Source organism: Puntigrus tetrazona, chromosome 17 (genome assembly GCF_018831695.1).
Source record: "Puntigrus tetrazona isolate hp1 chromosome 17, ASM1883169v1, whole genome shotgun sequence".
Classification (NCBI taxonomy): domain Eukaryota; kingdom Metazoa; phylum Chordata; class Actinopteri; order Cypriniformes; family Cyprinidae; genus Puntigrus; species Puntigrus tetrazona.
The window spans coordinates 20,307,226-20,317,731 of NC_056715.1; positions in this window are offsets into that span (position 1 = coordinate 20,307,226).

Genomic DNA, 10,506 nt, shown 5'->3' on the forward strand with positions numbered 1-10,506 from the left:
CTGCACACCCTCTCAGTTAAGTAGCAATGACTTCATACAATTCTTCACTAATAAAATAGATAATATCAGACTTAAAATAACGGAAAATCAACCCTTAACTTTGTCCTATAGTCCAGCCTTACTCAGTACCCAGCAAATTCAGTTACAGTGTTTTGCAACCATAGGACAGGAAGAGTTAAATAAACTAATCAATAAGTCTAAATCTGCCACATGTGTATTAGATCCTATTCCAACTAAATTTCTGAAAGATATATTACCAGCTGCTGGTGAACCTCTTCTAAATATTATTAACTCCTCCCTATCATTAGGTCACATTCCTAATCCATTCAAATTAGCAATTATTAAGCCTCTGATCAAAAAAACACAATTTGATCCTAATGAACTATCTAACTACAGACCGATATCAAATCTCCCATTTATATCAAAAATATTAGAAAAAGTTGTGTCAGCGCAGTTATGCTCCTTCTTAAAGATGAATGACGTCTATGAGGAGTTTCAGTCAGGTTTTAGACCGCACCATAGCACAGAAACCGCATTAGTTAAAATCACTAATGACCTGCTCTTAGCCTCTGACCGAGGCTGCGTCTCGCTACTAGTTTTATTGGATCTCACAGCTGCATTTGACACTATAGATCATAATAATCTCCTGGAGCGTTTAAACACCGCTGGTGTACAGGGACAGGCTTTAAAGTGGTTTAACTCATACCTATCAGACCGTTATCAATTTGTAGATATAAACGGAGACCGCTCTAGTATAATCCCTGTAAAGTGTGGAGTGCCTCAAGGATCAGTTTTAGGCCCCTTACTGTTCTCGATATACATGCTGCCCCTGGGGAACATTATTAGAAAGCACGGGGTTAATTTCCACAGTTATGCAGATGACACACAGCTATACATTTCATCTAAGCCTGATGAGTTATCAAAAATGTCTAAATTAATAGAGTGTGTTAAAGACATAAAAGACTGGATGACTAGAAATTTTCTTCTATTAAACTCTAATAAAACAGAGGTGCTTCTTATCGGCCCAAATTCATGTTCACAGCAAATTTCTGAGCTCAAACTACAATTAGATGGATGTGATATAAACGTTACTCCGACAGTTACTTGGGTGTGATATTGGACAGCAACCTGTCCTTCGAACACCATATCACTCATGTTACAAAATCTGCCTACTTTCATCTTAGAAATATTGCTAAACATGCTCTCTCTCAGATGCAGAAAAGCTAGTTCATGCGTTCATGACATCTAGACTGGATTACTGTAATGCGCTGCTTGCTGGTTGTCCAGCATCTTCAATAAACAAGCTTCAGTTAGTGCAGAACGCAGCCGGTCAAGTTCTTACCAGGACAAGGAAATATGATCATATAACCCCAGTTTTATCCTCCTGCACTGGCTGCCTGTTAATTTCGAATTGATTATAAAGTACTGTTACTGACCTACAAGGCTCTAAATGGTTTAGCCCCATTTATCTGACCAGCCTTCTGTCTCGCTACAACCCTTCACGCTCTTTAAGATCTCAAAACTCAGGGCTCCTGGTAGTTCCTCGTATAGCAAAGTCCACTAAAGGTGGTCGAGCATTTTCACATTTGGCACCCAAACTCTGGAATAACCTTCCTGCTAATGTTCGGGGATCAGACACACTCTCTCAGTTTAAGTCTAGACTAAAGACATATCTTTTTAGCAAAGCATACTCATAAAGATTCACATAAACCTATGCTACAGTACATTGTGATTCCCAATAGTATGAATGGCCGCTACGCTAATTATCCTTTCATCCCGAGGCATCTAGGTACCGAGCCTCTCCAGTGGACCCAGTGAGGAGATGACCTTCCTGCGATGACGTCGAGGAAAACTTAACCTTCCGTCTGGACTAATTCTATCTTGAATTTTATTGTAATTCATCCTGCTGTGTAGTGATTTGCTTTTGTTGTGTAATGATTTGCTTTTGTTGTGTAATGATTTGCTTTTGTGAAGCTGCTTTGAAACAATAGCCATTGTAAAAAGCGCTATACAAATAAACTTGAATTGAATTGAATTGAATTGAATACATTGCGCAACCCTAGTTTATAAACAGTACATATATATTGTGACAAGTCGGCTGCCCCTCCTCTTTATCGTCACCATCACCCGTCCTTTATTCGCCGCCTTCACCAGGCTCCCGCACGGAGTGGGTGTGTTCGAGAGGAGGGGCGTGGTATTGTTCAGGTCTGGCGGCGTGTGACGAGGCACACCTGACGTGGATTTAGCCTCGTTACCGTCGCCGTTAAAGGGCCGTCTGCGCCTCTCCTCGGGAGACCGGTCTTTCCCCGCATGCACGCTGGTGTCCTCGTGGGTCCAGGAAGGGTGCGCGATGGACCTCACCCCGCCGTCCGTGAACACTGAGCTCATCCCACTCTGCCGCCCGAGCAACGAAGCGACGGAGACGCTGCGGAAGAAGCCGCCGCCCCTCGCGCCCCGGACCAGAAAAAGGGGAGCGTGTGCGACCGCCGGACTCCGCCCCTTACCTGGACCCTTCCCCCCTGGAACACGGCCTCAACCTGCACTTTCCCCGGAGCACGACGAGGACACCAGATCCCCCTTTTTTGGACACTTTTCCCCTGGACACTTTATTTTGTATTTATTTTATTTCTGTTAATAAAAAAAAAACCTCTCCGAGGCCTGACGCCACGCCCACTGTGTCTGTCGTTGGCTCCTCCCGTCACAATATATATATATGTCCTATGTCCTATGCCCTATAAAAGAAGTTCAAGTAATGGCACAGCCGTCTTTCCAAGCCATCATACAGAAAACCCAAATTTATCTCAATGGCTAATTTATCTAACTTATCTAACTCCAGTCCCACCTTGTTAGCCCTGTCGACTGACTGCAGCCTCTGGGATTGAACCCTCTTTACCAATGTGGACTCAGAAAAAGTCTCCTTTCTCATCACACACATTAAACAGAGAGATGGTGTCAGTGAGGTCAGCGCCAGCCATAGACCTGATGGGACAGAAAGAGCCCAGCACAAAGCTGAGCTCCATTTGCCACAATCAACCCATCTGAGGAAGTGATTCAGTAGCTCTTTTACCTGGCGCCGCTCCAGCACCCAACCCCCCCCCTTCCTTGATGAAGGAAGTTTTTAGTGAAAATGACACACAATGTTATTTTCTGACTATGTCAAATGATATATTGTTTGTAATATTGATAAGATAATGATTGTCAAATGATTAATTACAATTAATTGAATACAAAGTGTTTGATTACATATGTTTACTTTGTATATTTATTATGTATATATTATGTGTATATATATTTATTATGTGTATATATATAGTGCGACGTAACTAGTTATCTTGTGACAAGTTAAATTCCTGGATATGTTGCCATGTTGCCAGTTTGTGACTGCAAAATTGTATCAACATCATGGATCAGTATTCTTGTGCTGATCAGTTGGTATTTTTTTTAGATTCTTTATTTTCAATGGGTCTGTCACATCTCTGGACTTTTGTTGTTGTTTTTTTTTGTCTCGAGCCACGTGCTGTCTGTGCCCTGCCTTCCCTTGGTGTTTAATTAACAGGCCTGTCACGTTCTCCGTGGTTTCTCGGGAGAGAAGGAACGCTCGAGACTCGAAAATACAAATAAACTTAAATACACAAGGAAATTAACGAGACAAGGCTGAAGACAATTGAACAATTAAACACCAAGGGAAGGCAGGGCACAGACAGCACGTGGCTCGAGACAAAAAAACAACAACAAAAGTCCAGAGATGTGACAGGGTCGCTTTGGGCGTGATCAAGTGCGGAAGTTATCAGTCAGTTGACCTCTACCAACCTCATTTGCACTTTTGTCCCATTGGAGACTGCAGCAAGTTCTCTCAGCACATTCTGTCTTTGCTGATTTCGCTAAACATTTCAACAGACAAGACATCACTGGAATCCATCACCAAATATGAGGAAGTAGATTGTGACATCTTCATCCCGCCCACGTCCATCCTCATTTTGAGCGTGCATCATGTGTATGAGCTCAAAACACACTCAGATATCGCTGACAGGTCTACAAACATGCGCTCACTGTGCATCATTGCCAGTGAAAATCCTTGAGCAAAGGCTGAGAGTGATGGTGGTTAACAAGCAGGACCCATGTCTGTCCAGAGTGGTTTGATGGAAGCTGCTGTTTGATGGCCTGCTCATGCAAGAGGAGGATGAACCGTGGGGATGAGGATGCAGAGGGTGATGCTAACTAACGACTTAGACATTGTAGTCCAAAATCAGCGCTCTATTTCTGCCTTCTCTTAGATTGCGCTGCCGTATAAAGTGGAGTGGCTGCCCACGGCAATATATCAGAGAAGTCACGCAAGGCAGTCTGTGTGCTCACTGAACAGGGTGACTTTACAAAGACAAAAACCTTTACAAATCTTTACTTTACAAGATGGAAAAATCAGGACGTGGGAAAGCGTTATGTGATCACGTTGAGCGTGGAGTAGTTTTTACGATTTATGAACACGTTTCAAAGATTTTATTTAATTTTGTTTGTGTCAAAGAACTTTTAGAAGTTTTAGTTCGTTTAACACGTCATCACGTGACCACGTGATTAGTCCGAACTGAGTTTCTTTATTCATGTTGTGGGATTTATGTTTTACAAGTTTTACTCAATAGAAGCACTGTGCCCAGGCCTCATAAAGGCTCTGAGTTTTCTATTTGATATTATGTGTGTATGTGCTGTGCAAAATGTCTTATCTACAGAAACAGGACGTGGAGGCTGCTGAGCCCATCTACTGATTGAGAGGAGAAAACAACTGCACCTGGTTCTGTGAAGGACACCCTGAGTGGGAGGAAGACCCAAGCACAAGAATATAAATATTGTGTGAAATGTAGTGTGAGTATACAGGACTGCCCTGCATGCCTTGATGCTGTTGTTCTGTATCCTGAGCTCAGTCTCAATTATTCTGACTTTATTAAACTAATTAAAATAGTAAATTTAAGAGTAAATCTCATCATTGACAGACCTGAACCTGGGAGGGAAACAAGGAAGATTTTCCCAACAATGTCAATGGGTGTTTTTATCGCCTTTAGCTGGAAATGGACTATTTGGAAATGGAAATTTGACGTGGTCGTTGTAAATTACTGACACTCTGTGTCGGACCGACAAACCTTTTCTCTCTCCATTTACAGGAGTGTGGATGTGGTGGAACTTATTTGATCTCATTCGCTTAGTAGTTCGGAAAACAGGGTATCAGTATCGCACAGCGACCACGTTGAACACTCCATTTCAGCTAAAGTTGATATAAACTCCCGTTTACATGAACAAAGAGACACAGTTTGGAGTGATCACGTTGAGCGTGGAGTAGTTTTTACGATTTATGAACACGTTTCAAAGATTTTATTTAACTTTGTTCGTGTCAAAGAACTTTTAGAAGTTTTAGTTTGTTTGATTAGTCCGAACGGAGTTTCTTTATTCATGTCAATGGGTGTTTTTATCGCCTTTAGCTGGAAATGGACTGTTTAACGTGGTCGCGTTGTACATTACTGACACTCTGTGTCAGACCGACAAACTTTTTTTCTCTCCATTTACAGGAGAGTGGATGTGGTAGACTTTATTTGATCTTATTCGCTTAGTAGTTCGGAGAACAGGGTATCAGTATTGCACACCGACCACGTTGAACAATCCATTTCAAATAAAGTCGATTAAAAACTCCCGTTTACATGAACAATGAAACACAGTTTGGAGTGATCACGTTTTTACGATTTAAGAACACGTGTCAAATATTTTATTTAATTTTGTTTGTGTCAAAGAACTTTTAGAAGTTTTAGTTTGTTTGCCACGTGATCGCTAAGTAACGTTTCTTTGTTCATGTCAATGGGTGTTTTTATCGCCTTTAGCTGGAAATGGAGTGTTCATGGTGGTCGTTGTACATTACTGACACTCTGTGCTCCGAATTGTATACCGTTGAGTGCTTTGACAGGATATCGTTGAAATGTAAATAAAGGTGCCTGATTAATTTGATATCGTTGAGAATTACACTTCCGTTCACTTCCACTCAGTGTGGCTCGCAGCAACAGCGATGTTTGTCTTCCAACTGAATTAATTTGAGTTGATTTATTAAGGAAGTGTGGGATTTATGTTTTAAAGGATTTTTGTTTTACAGGTTTTACTCAATAGAAGCACTGTACCCAGGCCTCATAAAGGCTCTGAGTTTTTCTACTTGATATTATGTGTATGTGCTGTGCAAAATGTCTTATCTACAGAAACAAGATATGATGACTGCTGAGCCCATCTACTGGTCGAGAAGAAACAACTGCAAATGGTTGTGTGAAGGACACCCTGAGTGGGAGGATAAGGCAAGCACAAGAATATAAATATTGTGTGAAATGTAGTGTGAGCATACAGGACTGCCCTGCATTCCTTTAATGCTGTTGTTCTGTATCCTGGTGCCTGACTACAAAATTCGTATTTGCCTTTTCCTGCGTCAGGAATCCTCAAATAAGATCCACCACATCCACTCTCCTGTAAATTTCAGCTCTGACCCTAATCAAACGACCTGAACATGCTGATCCATGTCTTCAGGATCAATTATTCGTTGAACTCAATTGGTCTATGTTTGCATGGTTTAATATTTGATTCCGTTTTTATTTATTTCTACTTGTTGTAGTTTTTTTAAAAAAAACTTTTAGTTTGTTTCTTTATTCATGTCAGTGGGTGTTTTTTATCGATTTATTTAGTTTTTACGATTTCTAAACATGTGTCAATAATTTTATTTAATTTTGTTTGTGTCAAAGAACTTTTAGAAGTTTTAGTTTGTTTGCCACGTGATCGCTCCGAACGGCGTTTCTTTGTTCATGTCATTGGGTGTTTTTATCGCCTTTAGCTGGAAATGACGTGGTCGTTGTACATTACTGCCACTCTGTGTCAGACTGACAAACCTTTTCTCTCTCCATTTACAGGAGAGTGGATGTGGTGGACCACTGGGAACAGGGTATCAGTATCGCACAGCGACCACATTTACAACTCAATTTCAGCTAAAGTCGATATAAACTCCCGTTTACATGAACAAAGAGAGACAGTATGGAGTGATCACGTTGAGTGTGGAGTAGTTTTTACGATTTATGAACACGTTTCAAAGATTTCATTTAATTTTGCTCGTGTCAAAGAACTTTTAGAAGTTTTAATTTGTTTGACACATCATCACGTGACCACGTGATTAGTCCGAACGGAGTTTCTTTATTCATGTCAATGGGTGTTTTCATCGCCTTTAGCTGGAAATGGACTGTTTAACGTGGTCGTTGTATATTACTGACACTCTGTGTCAGACCGACAAACCTTTTCTCTCTCCATTTACAGGAGTGTGGATGTGGTAGACCTTATTTGATCTCATTCGCTTAGTAGTTCGGAGACCAGGGTATCAGTATCGCACAGTGACCACGTTGAACACTCCATTTAAGCCAAAGTTGATAAAAACTCCCGTTTAAATGAACAAAGACACAGAAGACCAGTATCAGAAATACACTGATTTTGTAGTGCATTGAAATTAAATGCATTGAGACTTTGCATTGCTTTGAACAATTGGGTTATTCAACATACCTTCTTAATTTAATGTTGTCATCCACTTTTACCACGGTAAAAACTCAAACAGTGGCATGTGGATGAAACATACAAAGAGACACAGAAGACCAGTATCAGAAACACACAGTTCCCTATCAATAGCTACTCTCGATGCTGCGCTGAATGCGCTAATGAGAACTTTTGTTTGACCGGTTGTTGAAGCATGTGTGTCAAACACGCCAAAGTTTGGCTTATATAACCTCGGTCAGGTGACGTCACCCGATCACGAACACCTGGAGCACAGGCGGGTCCATAGACGAAGAGGCGTTTTTAGAGCTGCGCCGAGCTACAGATCTGTCTCTTCGATGCGACCAAGCAGACGGCCTGTGCCATCGGGCCGTTCTATGGCTGCTATGGTGTCCACGGAGAGACATCTGTGGCTCAACCTCACGGGCATCAAGGACAAAGACCGCGCCATCCTCCTTGATGCCCCTGTCTCGCCTTCCGGCCTATTTGGCGACGCAGTTAATACAGTCGCCACTAGGTTTCGGGAGGCGAAACGCTATGAGGAAGCGTTTGTGAGGTTTCTTCCCCGCCGTGCTCAAGAGTCGGGACCGTCGGCCACCCGGCCCTGACCAGGTCCAGTTCCTTTGAGGCGTGAGGCACAGAAGGACAGTGTGGCGAGCCAAGCACCCCCTCGTAGAGACTGGGAGCATAATCTCCGCAAAAAAGAAGCCCTGATACTGGTCTCTGCCGCCACTGGTGTTTCAGGGAGCAACGGTTTCCAACGAAACGTTGGATGTTTGGTCGCCTCCTGCCACGTTTCAGGACGCCGAACATCTAACAACCCCCCAACAAAACGAAGTGTCAAAATTAGTGCCCCTTTCAGAGAAGCTGGCAGTGTGGAAGCTACTGCCAAATATCTCCCCATGGGTCCAAAAGACCATAGAAAGAGGCTACAGGATTCAGTTTGCATATTGTCCTCCGCGTTTCAACGGCGTGATTTTCACTTCCGTGAAACCGGAACGGGCGCATTTGTTGATACAGGAGTTGCAAACTCTGCTGGACAAAGGGGCCATAGAACGTGTTCCCCTACCAAACAGACAGTCAGGCTATTACAGCCGGTATTTTCTCGTTCCCAAGAAAGATGGGGGGCTGCGTCCGATTTTAGATCTTCGAGGATTGAACCATCACCTCAGAACATACAAGTTTAAGATGTTAACAATAAAAATGATTGTTTCTCAAATCCAACCAGGCGATTGGTTTGTGACAAACGATCTAAAGGACGCATATTTTCACATAGAAATATTGCCACAACACAGGAAGTTCCTGAGGTTCGCTTTCTGGGGCGAAGTATCGGGTTCTTCCTTTCGCCTAGCATTGTCACCCGCACATACACACAAAATGCATGGATGCAGCTCTGGCTCCTTTATGACTCCAGGGCATTCGCATTCTAAATTACATAGACGACTCGCTGATTCTGGCTCAGTCTCAAGAGCTTGCGCGCCGACATCGGGATGTCGTCCTAGCTCATCTCGGATCGCTGGGGTTGAGACTCAACGCCAAGAAAAGCGTTCTCTCCCCTGTTCAGAGGACAACATATTTGGGAGTCGTATGGGATTCGACCACGATGCAGGCACAGCTGTCTCCTGCACGCCTCGAATCCATTCTGAACACCCTAAATAGCATCAAGCTAGGCCAGAAAGTCACTCTTCATCACTTTCAGAGAGTTCTAGGTCTCATGGCAGCTGCTTCCACAGTGATACGTTTCAGTTGTGGCTCAGAGCCAGGGATTTCATCCAAGGGCCAATCCCCAGAGGCAAATAAGGGTTACGCGTCGAGGGCTTCCGTACCCTATCTATGTGGTTCAGACCCGGTTTCTGACTTTGGGTTCCACTCTAGGTCCGTGTTGTCGCGTGCAAGATGCTAACGACAGACGCATCCCTCACGGGTTGGGGAGCGGTCTTAGATGGCCGTCCAGCCCAAGGGATCTGCAGAGGTCATCTTCTCGAATGGCACATCAATTGCCTCGAAATGAAGGCTGTATTTCTGGCCCTGAAATACTTCCTCCAGCAGTTGAGAGGCTACCATGTCCTAGTGCGGGTGGACAACACGGCAGTAGTCTCTTACATAAATCGCCAGGGCGGACTGCAGTCACGCCGCTTGAACGAGCTAGCGCAGCAGGTTCTGCTTTGGGCGCAGGACAAGTTCCTGTACCTCAGGGCGATTTATATTCCCGGGCACATGAACATGGGAGCAGACTTGCTGTCCAGACAAGCTGTGACACATGGGGAATGGAAACTCCACCCCGAAGTAGTCAGTCAAATCTGGGAAAGATTTTACGAAGCGGAGGTGGACCTCTTTGCTTCACAGGAGACAGCACAATGTCCCCTCTACTTCTCTCTGACTCATCCAGCTCCCCTGGGTCTGGACGCGATGGCCCATGTGTGGCCCAGAATGCGTCTTTATGCATTTCCTCCAATTGCTCTGCTCCTAGCCAAGGTCCGTCAACAGGGGTCTCGCCTCTTACTCATAGCGCCCCGTTGGCCAACCAGAATATGGTTCTCAGATCTAATATCTCTCCTCAATGGCTCGCCGTGGGCGATTCCTGTGAGGAGGGACCTTCTCTCTCAGGCACAGGGGACAATATTTCATCCCCGTCCCAAGCTCTGGAATCTTCACGTCTGGCCCCTGAGAGGGACCAACTAAGTGATGCTGGCCTTTCAGCCAATGTAATAGAGACTATTCTTAGTGCTAGGGCTCCCTCCACTAGAAGAACATATGCCACGAAATGGCACATCTTCGAAAGTTGGTGTACAACACACCATGCAGACCCAGTTCACTGCCAGATTGTTTCAGTGCTAGAGTTTCTGCAAGAGAAAATGTCCTCAGGCACACGTCCTAATACTCTCAGAACTTACGTGGCTGCCATTTCGGCTTGCCATGCTCTGATTGAAGGGGCTTCCGTAGGGAAACACCCTCTAGTTG